Genomic DNA, 16273 nt, shown 5'->3' with positions numbered 1-16273 from the left:
TTGTTTTGTTTTTGAGAGGTCTCTCTAACATGTAGCCCTAGCTATCCTGGAACTCACTCTGTAGACCAGGCTGGCCTCAAACTTACAGAAATCCCTCAGCCTCTGCCTCCTAAGTGCTGAGATTAAAAGTGTACCACTGCCCCAATTCTTTCTTTTCTTTTTTCTTTTTTTCCCCGACAAAGTCTCATGTGTCTCCTTGAACTTGGAATATGGCTAAAGGTGACCTTGAGGTCCCAATCTTCCAGCTTCGACCTTCCAAATTCTGGGATTTAGGTGTGTACTAGTCCACACCATCTATAGAGTCCTGGGGATCCAGCCCTAATGGGCCACTCTTTTTCCTTAAGGGTTATTTTATTTGTGTGTGTCTGTGAGTCTGCAAGAGGGCATCAGATCCCTCAGAACTGGAGTTAGAGGCATGCCTGCTAGGATCTGAACTTGGATCTTCATGTTTGAACAGCAAGCACTCTCAACCACTGAGCCACCTCTCCAACCCCACAATTGGGTCACTTTTTAAGGGAAGTCAAAACTGTCCCGCCATGGTTTTCCAATCTCACACAGCCCCCACTGTTGACAAGAGGGTCCTCTGGAGCTGGTGAGTATGGGACAGAAACGCTTCACTGCCCCTAGCTCATTAATCTCTCTGGAGCTCATGCAGAAATACACCCCTTACTCTATTTTCCAATTAATCCTCAGAGAAATGTCACAGTCGGCTGGGTGGTGGTGGTGCACGCATTTAATCCCAGCCATCCAGAGGCAGAGGCAGGCGGATCTCTGTGAAGTTTGAGACCAGCCTGGTCTACAAGAGCTAGTTCCAGGACAGCCTCCAAAGCCACAGAGAAACCCTGTCTCGAAAAACCAAAAAAAAAAAAAAAAAAAAAAAAAGAAAAGAAAAAAGAAATGTCACAGTCTTGGGCTGGCTGGCCCTGAGTCAGGGTACCTGCTGCCAAGTCTGACGACTTGGAGTTTAATCCCCCACCCCAGGACCCACATGGCAGAAGGAGAAGAGCAACTCTCCGAAGTTGTCTTCTGACCTCAACACAGGACACACACACTAACTAAATAAACACATAATTAATTAATTAAACGTGATTCAAAGGAAGAAAGCAAACGTCACAGTCTGACCTCTGGGGCAGGTACACTGCTTTTACTGAAGTTCTGAGTTGTGTAATATCAACCCAATTAAGTAAAACATGTTTCCTTTTGTAGCTCCAACTTCACCATTACACACCCCCATCCTGTCTTTTAATTCTGTATTCACAACACACAAACTTCCCACACACTGCTGCTGGCTGGCTTTCAGCCTGCATTCTTGGGCAGAGGCTGCCTTCAGGGCCCAAGCTATATGGAGTTGTTAAATATTTGCATACCTAATACTCAATGTATAGGTGCTTGTGACACACACCCCTCCCCGAGTTCCTGAGCAGTTTTTCATCAAAAGTCTAATCTTAGACTTCTGAACCCCACATATTTCTCTAAAAGTTCCTCAACCACCACCTCCAACTGTACCTTGATCTCAAAGTTCAGGACACATCCTGTCTGAAATAACCTCGCATGAAACTGTCAGGGTCAGCAGGAGGCTTTGATGGCTTTGCAAGGACGACCTGGGTATTCACAGGCACTGGAGTGTGTGTGGATCCACCAATCCCTGTTGTCAGGGTTACGGATCGACTTCTGTCTGACTTGTGTACACATGAATTCTCCCTTCCATCACGTGTGCAATGCCTCATTCAAATCCAAAGTCTAGCTACTTTCCTCTTTCTTGGAAAGGTAGCATTTCTAGTTTGTCTTCTGTTGTGAAAAACAACATACCAACTGTCTTAGTTAGGGTTTCTATTGCTGCGATGAAACACCATGACCTAAAAGCAAGTTGGGAAGGAAAAGGGTTTATTGTTCATCACTGAAAGAAGACAGGGCAGGAACTCAAACAGGACAGGATCCTGGAGGCAGGAGCAGAGGCAGAGGCCATGGAGGGGTGCTGCTTATTGGCTTATTCATCATGGCTTGCTCCTCACGGCTTGCTTAGTCTGCTTTTTTTTTATAAAACTCAAGACCACCACCTGCCGGGTGGTGGTGGCGCACGCCTTTAATCCCAGCACTCGGGGAGGCAGAGGCAGGCGGATCTCTGTGAGTTCGAGGCCGGGCTGGACCGACAGCCTCCAAAACAAAACACAGAAACCCTGTCTCATAAAAAACAAAAACAAAAAAAACAAAAAACAAAAAAAAAAAAGACCACCAGACCAGAGATATCCCCACCAACAGTGGGCTAGGCCCTCCCCCATCATTCACTAATTTAGAAAATTTCTATCTACAATTCGATCTTACAGAGGAATTTTTGCAATTGAAGGTCCCCCCCCATGACTGCAGCCTGTGTCAAGTTGAAAAAAAAACAAAAAACAAAAAAACAAACCTACCCAGCACACTGACTAGAAGCAGCTTGGGGAGGAGAGGGTTTATTTCAGCTAACATGTCATAGTTCGTCACTGAGGGAAACCCAGGAACAGAGACCAAGAAAAAGCACTAGATAGTAGCCTGTGCTCTCTCTCTCTCTCTCTCTCTCTCTCTCTCTCTCTCTCTCTCTCTCTCTCTCTCTCTCTCTGTGTCTCTCCCTCCCTTCCTCTCTCCCTCCTTCCCCCCCCCTCTCTCTATATATATATATCCCTCCCTCTCTCTTCTCTCTCTCCCTCTCTCTCTTCCTCTCTCATTCTCTCTCCCCCTTTCTCTTCCCTTTCCTCTCTCCTCTGTCTCTCCTCTCTCCTCCTTCTCTCTCCCCTCTCTCTTCTCTCCTTCCTCTCCTCTGCCCCCCCAACACGCACACACTTTATTATTAATTGTGTGCATATCTATGTGTGAAATGTGCATGTGTGAGTGCAATACCCTTGGAGACCATAGAAGTTGTGAGCTGCCACGTGTGTGTGCTGCAAACCGCACACAGGTCCTCCGGAAGAGCAGCCAGTGCTCTGGACTGCTGAGCCATCTCTCCAGCCCCCAGCTACCTTTCTCAGACAGCTCAGGTCCTTCTGCCTAAGGGTGGGATAGGCCCCCCTACATCAGAATTGCTCACGGCTCAGTCTGAAAAAGGCAATTCCTCAGTTGGGAACCCCTCTTCCCAGACTCATTGACGTTTGTGGTCAAAATGATAAATAATAAACTAACCACCATTAGGAACAGGTCAGTACTTTGCCTCAATGTCCTCGTTCTGTTCCCAGCATGTGAGGAAAAGAAAAAAGATAAGGAAAGGAAGAGGGGCAGGAGGCCTGGGGATGTAGCTCAGTGAGTGGAGTGCTTGCCTTCCATGTGTGAAGCCTGGGCTTCAATGCCCACTGTTGGCTTTACGGGCGCTGTAACGATACACGACACACAATTACTGAAAATAAGGCTAAGTATTTTATATAGAAAATTACTCACAAGATACCAAACCCCGAGAAGCCCAGCAGATCTCCGCTAGCGACTGGACCGGAAGCCGAACTCCAGGAAAAGAGAGCGAGACTTCCTGTGCGCTGTCTTTTATGCCTTCCCCCGTAACGCCCCTAGCCATGCCCAAAAGTGGGCCTGGCTAGTGACGTAGTTCCGCCTACGTACGTATACTTCTTTACGTCCAGCCGTATACGTCTTTAGTCCTGCCTAAAGTGGGTGTGGTTAGCGGTGTGGTAAACCGCCCTTTTATTACCTCATCTGTATGCGCCTCTAGTAAGTCACATGTTTAGTGGCGGCATAGACTTAGTAAGTCACATGTTTACTGGCGGCATCAGACTTCCTCCTACAGCCCACTACCACATAAATCAGGTGTAAAGACACACCTTTGTAATCCTAGCATGTGTGAAGCCTGGGCTTCAATGCCCACTACCACATAAATCAGGTGTAAAGACACACCTTTGTAATCCTAGCACTGGGGAGGTGGAGGCAGAAGGATTATGTCTTAGTCGATGTTTCTATTGCTGTGAAGCGACACCATAGCCATGGCAATCCTTGTAAAGGAAAACATGTAATCGGGGCTTACTTACAGTTTCAGAGGTTTAGTCATTGTCATCATGGCAGGGACCATGGAGGCATGCAGACAGACATAGTGTTGGAGAAGTGTCTAAGACTTTTTTTTTTTTTTTTTTGGTTTTTCGAGACAGGGTTTCTCTGTGGCTTTGGAGGCTGTCCTGGAACTCACTTGGTATTCCAGGCTGGTCTCGAACTCACAGAGTGCTGGGATCAAAGGCGTGCGCCACCAATGCCCGGCTGTGTCTGAGACCTTTATCCAAATCTGCAAGCAGCAGGAAGAGTGTGAGGGCTTCTGAAACCTCAAAGCCTAGTAATAAGTAATAAGGCGACACCTAATGCTTTCGAATAGTGTCACCCCCTACGAGCCTATGGGGGCCATTTTCATTCAAAACGCCACTGATTAGATCAACTTTGGAGGCTGGAGAGTTGGCTCAGGCTGCCTCCTCCTCCTCTTTTCATTAACGTCTGTCTTTCTTTTTTTTGTAGAGGACCTTGGTTCAATTCCCAGTATCCACATGATGGCTAACAACCATCTAACACCAGTCACAGGAGGATCTAATGCCCTCTCCTAGCCTCCAAGGGTACCATGTAGGCAAAACAATCACACATATAAATTTTGAAAGATCAGCCTTGGTTACATAGTCAGTTTGAAGCCTAAACTAAAATGTTGGGAACCTTCTGAGGCTGGCCTCTAGGGCAGCAACACAAAGGGTCTGAATGGAGCACCAGAGATCTAAGGGGTAATTTTGTGTGACTACGAAAACCAGCTATGGAACCAGCAAGATGGTTCAGCAGACAGAGCACCTCCACCAAACCTGACAACCTGAGTTCAAACTCTGGAACCCACGTCAGTGAAGGAGAGAACTTACTCTTGCACACTGCCCTTAGTCCCACCCATTGAGAATAAAGACCACCGCCACAATTTAAAGCCAAATCTGAAGGAAGCTTTAACTAGGCACAGGCCAGGTGGATAGGCTCTGGCCAGGTCCATCTGTGGGTTTCCAGAAGACGACCCCAGCATCCAGTTTTTCAAGGGCTTAAGAAGGAAAACCCATAATTCATTGTATTTCCCATCAGGTCCAATCAGGGGCAGGCATACATCCTGATGTATTTCCTGACTACATCTGGTGCAGATGGGCCAAGCAAACTTATTTAGGGGAGTGAAAACATGTGGCCTGTTGTCTCCCATAAACAACAGCCTCCAGCATTTCGGGAAGTATCCATCCTTGGGGCAAGGGGCTTGCAGATCAGAGGCATTTTTGTTTCATGGATCTGTAAGGCACAGTAATTAAAACTTAAAATCTAACTTTGGCGCTCTCACACAGTGACCTCACACGGTGGTGCATGTGTGCCCCCCCCATACACTCACATAACAAATAGATACTTTATATTACGTTTTAATACCAATAATGTGCACCTAAGGCCAACACAAAAGACTTGGCTTTATGCCTTCTCCTTTTCCCTCGATTGTCCAGTTGATAGACACCAACCCGTTTGTACATCTTCCCCTGCAGCTGGGACATCTCCACCCTTGGCGTTCCTGGGTAGCCCACTCCATCTTCGTACTTGGGAGCCAGTTTGATAAGCTCCTTTGTAATGGAGCCCACCCCTGAAGGGCCACTCTTGCAACGAGCTTTACATCCTCAGACTGTCTAAAGCTTAGGATAACCTTGAACTCCCCATCCTCCTGCCTTTACCTCCCTAGCGCTGGGACTATAGTCTTTCACCACCATGCTTAGGGTCATGCAGTGCCGGTAGTCGAGGCTCATCTGTCTAGTCAAGGTTAGCATGCAGCAGCCAAGCCCCTCCCCCGTCCTCAGTCTCTCTCCTTCTCTCAGAAAGCGTGACTAGAGTTATAACCTCATTGTTGAGAACCCCAACCCCCACCCCTACCCAGACCTGGTCCCCATTTTGCCTTTGGATTGCTGCGTTTAGCCCGATCCTCAGATTTTTCTCACTGGGTCTTTTTTTTTTTTTTTAACTGACTTTCTAGCATCTTTATTCTTCTTGTCACCTTTGGGCAGCATTACCACACTCAAGAGAGTGACATCCACCACTGTAACCCCACTAAGATAATGGATGGACCTCCTTAAACTTTCCAAAGAGAGTGTTAGCCACTATCACTGGAGAGGGTTTGGAGGCAAAGAAATCTGGGCGACTTTAAAATCTTATCCCAAAATAACTTTCCCACTCCCAGGAGATGGTCCCTGTGAGCGGCTGGCAGCCAACTTACACACAGGCGATCCTTGAGAGTCAAGTTGTGCCGTACACAAGCAGCCCTGTTCTGAGAGCTTCCAAAGATAGCTCACTGCTCTGGGGTGCAGAATGCAGAGAGACTACTCATGGGGCCAGACTGTTCACTGCCTCTTCTCTGAACAGCCCTTGGAAATTTGGCAAGATTTCCATTGGTTTGAATTTTTCCACTGTCGTCTTGGAGTTATTCTATTCCTTTCCATTCTGAGCTAATTATTATGCAAACCCAAGGAGATGTGATTTCGCCGCTGTTAGATAGTTCGGGATTTAATGTTTTATTTCACTTGAGTGTATATACGCATGCGTGCATTTGGGTGCCAGGAGCAGCAATGCCACTCCAGGTGATGGGAAACGGCACAGTGGATCCTGGTGACTCTGCAAGAGGAACAACCACTCTTAACTGCAGAGCCATCTCTCCGGTCACAGCTTTTTAAATTGGTCTTTCTCTCTCTCTCTCTCTCTCTCTCTCTCTCTCTCTCTCTCTCTCTCTCTCTCTCTCTCTCTTTCTTTCTTTGTTTTTCGAGACAGGGAGCCTGTCCTGTAAACCAGGTTGGCCTTGAGCTCACAGAGACCCGCCTGCCGAGTGCTGGGATTAAAGGTATGCACCACCACCGCAGGGCTGGATTAATCCCTTAAAGAGAAACTTTAATGTGTATAAGTGTTTGTCTGAATGCATTTCTGTGTGCCACACGTGTGCCTGGTGGTACCCACAGAGGTCAGAAGATGTTGGATCCCCTGGAGCTGGAGTTACAGATAGTTGTGAGCCCTAGGGTTTCTCCATTGTAAATTTGCATGTTCATTTATTCCTGTATGGTGTTTACGCGCATGCCCCACACCAGTGCACTGGCTGCTCTTCCAGAGGACCCGGGTTCAATTCCCAGCACCCACATGATGGCTAACATCCATCTGTAATTCCAGTTCTATAAGATCTGACATCCTCTTCTGGCCTCCTCAGGTACCAGGCCCATATGTGGAATATGTCATAAACATAGGCAAAACACCCACACCTGTAAAATGAAAACAAATAGTTGTGATTTTTTTCAAGACCAGGCTGGCCTTGAACTCACAGAGATCCACCTGCCTCTTCTTTCTAAGTGCTGGGATTAAATGTGTGTGCTCCCCTAGTCATTTTCAAAGGTCAAAAAAAAAACCCAAAACAACAAAAAACAAAACCCTTAATATCATCTCAAGTAGCAAGAAAGTATTTCAAGAGTAAGAAGTGGGGCTAGAGAGATGGCTCAGTGGTTAAGAGCACTGGCTGCTCTTGCAGAGGACCTGAGTTCAATTCCCAGCACCCACTTAACCCACGTAGTTTGCAACTGCCTGTAACTCCGGCTCCAGGGGACCTGACATCCTCACACAGACACACATGCAGACAGAACACCAATGCACATAAAATAAAAACAAATTAGTTAAAGATATGTAGTTTTTAAAAAGAATAAGAAATGTAGAGGACTGGAGAGATGGTTCGGCAGTTAATGGCACTCGTCGCTCTTGCCAAGGACCCAGGTTCAATTCCCAGCACCCACACCCTGACTCACACCTGTCTATAACTCTCCTTCAAAGGGAATTTGCCCTCTTCTGACTGCTATTGGCACTGCATGCATAGTTATTGAGACATACACACAGCCAAAACACTCATAGATATAAAATAATAAGTAAAACTGCCAGGCAATGATAGTGCACGCCTTTAATCTCAGCTCTCAGAGGGCAGAGGCAGGCAGATCTCTGTGAGTTCAAGGACAGCCTCCAAAGCCACAGAGAAACCCTGTTTCGAGAAAGGAAAACAAAAGAATAAATAAAATTTCAAATACATAAAATATTATATGTATTTAAAGAATAAGTATATATAAGCAATATTCACAAAACCTTCATTTTCATGGATGCCACATGTGAAAAGAATTATCTTTTATTCTATAAAGAGAACTAAATGAGGATAATAATAATAATAAAACCTAGCTAGTTTCTGGCTATCCATGGGTCAATAGTTCTGTACTCATTTTCCTCATTTTCCCTGAGCAACTTAACCTGCTATTGTCTGAATATAAAAATGTCAAGCTTCTCTTTTCTCTGATCTGCTAAATCTAATTTAGATCAGAAAGATAGGACTCCACACACACACACACACACACACACACACACACACACACTTGAAGAAGAGCTTTGCAGAAGGGGCTGATAAACTCACAGTTTAACTTCGTGTTAATAACTTTTGAAGCAAGCCCAAAGCAAGTGGAAACTCTCCGGTGATTCTTTTTATATATAATTTACGTATTCTTATTTTATATGCATTGATGTTTTGCCTGCATATATGTTTGTGTGAGGATGCCAGATCTGTTGGAACTAAAGTTACAGACAGCTGTCAGCTGCCACGTGGTTTCTGGGAATTGAACTGGAAGAGCAGCCAGTGCTCTTAACCACTGAGCCATCTCTCCAGCCCTAGTGATTCTTTTCTACATAAAATCAAGCAAAGGCAGGTGGAACTCTGGGAGGTTCCAGGGCAGCCTGGGCTACATATTGAGTTCTTTCCCAGCTGGGAAAGAAAAAATCATACAAGATGTCCTCAGAGAGGCACAATAAACATCTGAAAAACGAACTCTTCAAATCTGCATCTACACATGAATAAAGTTTTTTGCATTTTATTTATTGTATGTGTTTGTGCGTGCAAACGCGCATGCCACAGCACACATGTGGGGTCAGTTCTCGGCTTCCACCACAGGCGACTCCGCTTGTCAGTTTTGGCAGCGAGCGCCTTTACCCACTCAGCCATCTCACCAGCCCCAAATCAATTTCTTCCCCCCAAAATAGGGTTTCTCTGTATAACAGTCCTTGATGTCCTCGAACTTGCTCTGTAGACCAGGCTGGCCTCGAACTCACAGATATCCACCTGTCCCTGCCTGCTGAGTGCTGGGATTAAAGGTGTGTACTACCACTGGCCCAGCTCCAAATCAATTTTTTTAAAGTGGTTTGAGTGAAATTCTCTTCCTCCTTGCCTCATAGATAGATAGATAGATAGACAGACAGACAGACAGACAGACAGACAGACAGACATTAGGCACATGAGGTAGAAGAGAAGGTTCAGAAGGAGGAATTCCTTGCCTCCCGAGAGAGAGAGCTCGGCGGCCTTTTCTTCCCAGGGGAAACAATGGAGCTTCAGGGGCTGCTCAGGAAAAAGCAAGATGAAGATGGCTTTACTCGGTTAGGAAAGCATTTTTGTTCCTGCAAGCTTCCAAGATCACATTTGAGGGGCTGTAGTTTGCTTCCCAGACACAAGGCACTCATCTTTAACTTCCCGATAAAGAGAGTAGCTTGAAAACAACATGCTTGCAAGAATCCAGATTTCTGAACCAGGTGTGGGGGTGCACACCTTAAACCCAGCACTCAGGAGACAGAGAAAGGCAGATCTCTGTGAATTCAAAGCCAGCCAGGGCTACTTAGAGAGACTTAGTGTTAAAAATAGTTTAAATATATATTAAATATATAAAATTAAGTTTGCTGTGCACGTGTGCACATACAAGTGCATGCACTTACCTGCATTAGTACCACCTAAGTGCTATGTCCACAACGGCCAGAAGAGGGCGACAGAGCCCTGTAATTTCAGTTAAAGGCGCTTGTGAGCCATTTAGTGTACGTGCTAGGAACCAGACCTAGATTCTCTGAAGAGCAACAAGTGCTCTTCACTGCTGAGGCATCTCTCCACCCTCTTCCCCGCCTTTTTTTTTTTTCTTGTTTGGCTTGGGGGGCAGTTATTGTTTTGTTTCTTGCTTGCTTGTTTGTTTGTTTTTTGCTTTTCGAGACAGAATTTCCCTGTGTAGCTTTGGAGCCTGTCCTGGAATTCGCTCTGTATACCAGGCTGGCCTGGAACTTACAGAGATCCACCTGTCTCTGCCTCTCGGGTGCTGGGATTAAAGGTGTGCCCCACCACCTGGCTCTCAAGCCCCCTTTTAATGTTGAATTTTGTTGTTGTTGTTTTTTTATTTTTTGTTGTGATTTTTCCTGGCGTGTATAGCGTATATATGTATTGTGTATGTGTGTTCGCATGTATGTGATAGCTCATGGAGGCCTGCAGTTGATACCTGGTGTCTTTCTGACTACTTTCCATCTTATCTGCTGAGGCAGGGTCTCAGGCTGACTCCAGAGAGCATTGGTTCCCTGGTCTAAGGGAGTCACCTTGCTCTCCGGTTTCCCATCACAACCTTCGCTGTGCTGTGATTATAGGCTGTCCACATTGTCAGGTCCAAAGGGTACCCCATCACCCCCATAAAAGGGCAGGCCCACTGACTAAGTCCACAATTAAGTCTAGGCTCAACTCAAACAGGACTACAGAATGATTTCTGGTGGTTAGATAAAAGCCAACATTCCTCGGGAACTTGTAAAACAGTTCCCATCTGCCAAAAGAAGTCATTTCCCTTGTCTCTGGCAGAAGGGACAGCTGCCTCTCTATTGACTCTATTGACTCCTGTGGCACCTCTCTGCTATCAGAGCCCAGGCTGGCCTCCAGGCTCCTTCAGTCCCCATGCACATGTATTTTACTATACTTCTCACCTCCTCCTCCACCCTAAACTCCCAGGCTACCCCAGTTCACAGGCTTCCCCCGCCCACACTCACCCTCCTCATAGCCCACACGATCCTTCCATGCCCCCACCTTCCCTAGCCCGGGCTGTGTCCAGTCCGCTTCCTTTTCTCTCTGCTCTGGCCTCTTCCAGATGGCTCTGGATGCTCTCTCTTACCCATAATAGAAATCCTCCTCCTGACTATGGAGTGACCATTTCAGTGGCCTCTTGAATTTGCCCTCACTTGCACGCCTGACTTAACATGTGGGCCGTGAGACTCCAGTCCTCAGTATTGCATGTGGGAGTGCCTTACCTTCTCCCCAGCCCCAGCCCCAGGCCCCCAAGTCCCATCCCAGCCTGACATTCACTGACTCCTCAACATCTGTCAGGCCCTGCTCCGTACAGTTCACATTAATTAACCCACTTGGCCCTCACACCTGGGATTAAAAGGACAGTAATAACCTCTGTCTTCCAGTGGGAGGAAGAGAAACAGAACACTGAGCCAACCGCTGGGGCTGCAGCTTGGTGGCAAAGGCCCTGCTTAGCATGAGGCCCTGAGTTCCATCCCCAGCACCGCACAAATTGGGTAGATGTCGCACTCTTGTAACTCTGGCACGCAGGAGGTGGAGGCGAGAGCGTCAGAAGTTCAAGGTGGGGGGTGAAGATGTCCCAGCAGGTAAAGGTGCCTGTCACCAAGCTTGACCACTGATTCGGTTCCCTGGGAACCACATAGTAGAAAGAATCTACTCCTACAAATTGTCCTGTTACGTCTCCTATCACACAAGCACATGCACACGCACACATACACACATGCGCGTGCACACACACTCTTTAAAATAATATAAGAATTTTTTAAGAAGTCCACTATGATCTTTGACTGCAAAGTAAGTTGGAGGTCAGCCTGAACCACATAAGATTCTGTCTCAAAAACAAGACAAAACAAAACCAAAAGCCAGGATTGCAGAGACGGCTCTGCACTTAAGAGCACGCACTGGCTGCTCTTGCATGGCTCAGGTCCCAGCCCCTACATTAGAAGGCTCACAATCACCTAGAACTTCAGCTCCTGGGGGAATCTGATGACTCTGGCTGGTGCAGACACCTGCACTCGCCTGCACACACACACACACACACACACACACACACTAAACATGGAAACCTGCACTCACCTGCACACAGATATGCACATACACACAAAACTAAACATGAATAAATCCATGGTGACACACTTTTAGTCTTAGGATTTGAGAGGCAGATTTAAGTGTATTCAAGGCTGGCCTCATCTACATAGCAAGTTCTAGGCCATTCCTTCCTCTAAATAAACAAGCCTCTTACTCAAGTGCCTACAGCCAGAAGTCAATTAAACATAAAGAGCTTCAGCTGGGCATTGGTGGCACGCGCCTTTAATCCCAGCAGTCGGGAGGCAAAGGCAGACAGATCTATGTGAGTTAAAGACCAGCCTGGTCTACAAGAGCGAGTTCCAGGACAGCCTCCAAAGCCACAGAGAAAACCTGTCTCAAAAAAAAAATCACACATAAAGAGCTGCTAAATCCAGAAGCTGTCGTAGGATATTTGTACACCTGTGAAGATGTGTTGCTCTGATTGGTGTAATAAAAAGCTGAACAGTCACTAGCTAGAAAGGAGAGTATGAGCAGGACTTCCAGGCAGAGAGAGAACGCTGGGAATAGAAAGGTAGAGTTGCCAGCCAGATTCCGAAGAAGCAGCATGGGCAGTACAGAGATGAGGTATAGGGCCATCTTGAATCTTGAAGAACACAGATTAAATAATGTGGGTTCATTTAAGTTATAAGAACTAGGTAGGAACAAGCCTAAGCTAAGATCAAGCTTTTATAATTAATAATAAATCTCTGTGTCATTATTTGCAAGTTGTCAGTCCTGACAAGAAAGTACTCCTACATATGGCATCCAATGTGGTGGCTCAGATATCCAAACATAGGGTCCAACAAAGCTAAGAAAAGTTCTGCACTAGGAGCCAGATGTGAATTCCTAGTCCTGCTGCGTCTCAGGTGAGCCAGTGCTTAGTGTACAGAGACACAGCTCCCAGATGTTGCCTGCAGGCTTGAGCCAGCCACCAGCACAGAACGGCACGATGGATGGACTGGCCCTTTAAGGCTTGGCTCACAAAGTCAGAGGAGAAAGCCAGACCCAGACACAGAAAACGTCTAAAACAGTACAGTGTGCCTAAAAAGGTGCTTAGGTACAGAAGAAAGAAAAGAAAATGGGTATAGACCGTCATAGAATAAAAATAGTTTAAAAATAATAAAGTCTTTAAAGAACGAGCAATGCAATATTTTAAAAAGCCACGTAAGGATGGGAAGCACACAGGGTGTCTGGATCCTGTGTGTTGCTTTGTTGACTGAATTTTCTGAATGCTGGTGAGCAAGCAGCAGCTGCTGAGGGACACTGGATTGCGGAAGGGACTGCTGGGCTAGACCAGCCTATATACTTTAGAGATGCCCTGGCTTCAGAATGGAAGCTGGAAAATGTGTTGTGTTGGGAGAGAGGTTATACCTTTGTTTCCACAGGAAACAAAAAGCTATGGATTCCTTCAAAATTAATAAAGATCAGATTTGACTGGGGGAGACCTCCTGAGGATCGTGGCTGCAGACATGAGGGAGGGAGTTAGAAAAAACACAGGACAGACGTGTGTGCTGATCCCTCTGCATGGGAACAGCTCTGAGACTGGATGAGAGATGATAAATCTTGTTGGTTACAGAATCCTCATGCTTTTATTACAGTTTGGTTAAACAGTCCAGATGGACTTATGAAATTGACAGGTGTCTTTTACCTTCTCAAACACAGAATAAAAAAGTATCTTTAGCTGACTTGTGCGCACCACACTTTCCATACTTGTGTTAATGCAGACATATATGTTATCTTTAAGAGATTGTGTGTTTTCAGAACAAAAGAACCAGACACCAATGAAGACAAGTAGCCCAGGTGATCCCGCCTCTCAGATGCCTCTGTTGTAGTTTCCTCAAAATTCTGCATCCAAAACAACCTCAAGGCTGCTAGCTAAGGTGGTCCAGCCTCACAGACTACTCCAGTCAGGTCTTCAGATAGACCCTGCACTTTACCTTCACCCAGAGACTAACAAAAATAATGCAGCTAGTTCTCCCAAGGTCTGACCATTATCTCAGTTTCTCTCAGGGTCCTCTAAAGATACTCTCACCCCCAGACAACAGGAAACAGTCTAGAGAACATGATGCCCACATTCCCAAGAGGTGGGATGGGTGGTTTTTAGTTGTTAGTGGGTTATGAATGTGTATCGTCATTTAGGGGGTTGGGTACAAGTTGTTACTGGTCATGGTGGGGGGGGGATGACTAAAAAAAGCAGGTTAGATCCGGGGAACTCTGTAGGCAGAAGTTTCTATCCCACCCAGTCCTACAGCTGTTCAGTCCCAAATAAACACACAGAGGCTTATAGTAATTATAAACCGCTTGGCCAATGGCTCAGGATTCTTACTGGCTAGCTCTCTCCTAATTATTAACCCATTTCTATTCATCTGTGTATCTCCACGTGGTCTTGGCTTACCGGAGAATGTCCAGGAGTCCTACCTTCACGGTAGCTACGTGGCATCTCCTTGACTGTGCCTACTATCTTTCTCTATCCCTATCTGGATTTTACTGCCTGGCTAAAGTCTGCCTCTTCACTGGCTGAAACAACATTATTGATCAACCAATAAGAGAAACATACATGCAGAAGGACATCCCCCATCAGATCTCTTTCTGAAAAGAAAGAAAATATGGGATATAAAAATGATAGGCTAAAAGGGTAGATTATTGACTCTACTTTTAAACTAAAAAAAAAAAAATAAGCTGCAGCGTTGGTGGCGCACGCCTTTGATCCCAGCACTCGGGAGGCAGAGGCAGGAGGATCTCTGTGAGTTCGAGGCCAGCCTGGTCTACAAAGTGAGTTCCAGGACAGCCTCCAAAACTATACAGAGAAACCCTGTCTCGAAAAACAAAAAAAAAAAACAAAAAAAAACTATTAACCTCAAATATTTTATATTGGTTTGGATTTCTGTACAAATTTAAGGTCATTTTGTTATACTATTTATATTATTTATAAGCTTCTACTCTTGTTTAAGTTATTGTACCTATGCAGTTCATTTAAAAATGAAATGTATAATTAAGAAATGCAATTTAGAGCCAGGCGTTGGTGGCGCACGCCTTTAATCCCAGCACTCGGGAGGCAGAGGCAGGCAGATCTCTGTGAGTTTGAGGCCAGCCTGGACTACCAAGCAAGTTCCAGGACAGCCTCCAAAGCCACAGAGAAACCCTGTCTCGAAAAACAAAAAAACAAACAAAAAAAAAAGAAATGCAATTTAGTAGTTAGTCATCTATAATAATCAAATTTATAGTCATATTAGGCATGTTTTCAAGGCTAAACAGATATATTTTAGATAGAGAGGTGGTCTTCAAACACCAGAAATTATAGAAATATGACTTTTAAGATGTTTTTGTAAGCTGGGTGGTGGTGGGATTAAAGGCCTTCTCAGGTCTTTAATGGGATTGAAAACTAGATACTTGCAGCTACAGCTTTCCTTCTTACCAAGTTCAGGAAAGAAACTCACAAAAGATGTTCAAAGTGTATATATAAGGTTGAGAGACATAAAAGCTTAAGTTAAGCCGGGCGTTGGTGTCGCATGCATTTAATCCCAGCACTTGGGAGGCAGAGGCAGGCAGATCTCTGTGAGTTCCAGGACAGCCTCCAAGACAATACAGAGAAACCCTGTCTCAAAAAACCAAAAAAAAAAAAAGCTTATTTATCTAAGAAAATGTTTTAAGGTATAAAAATATTTTTTTAGATGGTAATACAAGTTATGAGAGAAAGTGGTTTACGTATAAAACTTTGAACTCGGGCTGGAGAGATGGCTCAGAGGTTAAGAGCACTGGGCTGCTCTTCCAGAGGTCCTGAGTTCAATTCCCAGCAACCACATGGTGGCTCACAACCATCTGTCATGAGATCTGGTGCCCTCTTCTGGTGTGCAGGCAAATATGCAGACAGAACACTATATATGTAATAAAAATAAGCAAATAAATTTTAAAAAAACTTTGAACTCATCAAGATAGCATAGAAAACAGAGTAATTTCTCCAAATTTGCCAAATACAAATGAACTAGATATTGTTAATGTCTTGCCTGACCATTTTTCTTATTTTATACAGCTTTACTGTTAGAGTTGAAACCTTTCCTTCTTGTTTAGACAATACCTGATAGTTGTTTTGTTTTTTCTTTTTCTTTTTTTGAATAATTGTTCTTATTGTATACAGTTTTACTAAGTCAGAGTTAAAACATTTCCTTTTTTTTTTTGGTTTGTCGAGACAGGGTTTCTCTGTATTGTTTTGGAGGCTGTCCTGGAACTCACTTTGTACACCAGACTGGCCTCAAACTCACATATTCACCTGCCTCTGCCTCCCGAGTGCCGGGATTAAAGGTGTGCACCACCAATGCCTGGCAG

Source organism: Mesocricetus auratus, unplaced genomic scaffold, assembly GCF_017639785.1.
Source record: "Mesocricetus auratus isolate SY011 unplaced genomic scaffold, BCM_Maur_2.0 Super-Scaffold_100007, whole genome shotgun sequence".
NCBI lineage: Eukaryota > Metazoa > Chordata > Mammalia > Rodentia > Cricetidae > Mesocricetus > Mesocricetus auratus.
The sequence above is the reverse complement of the archived record's forward strand: the minus strand, read 5'-3'. Positions refer to the sequence as shown.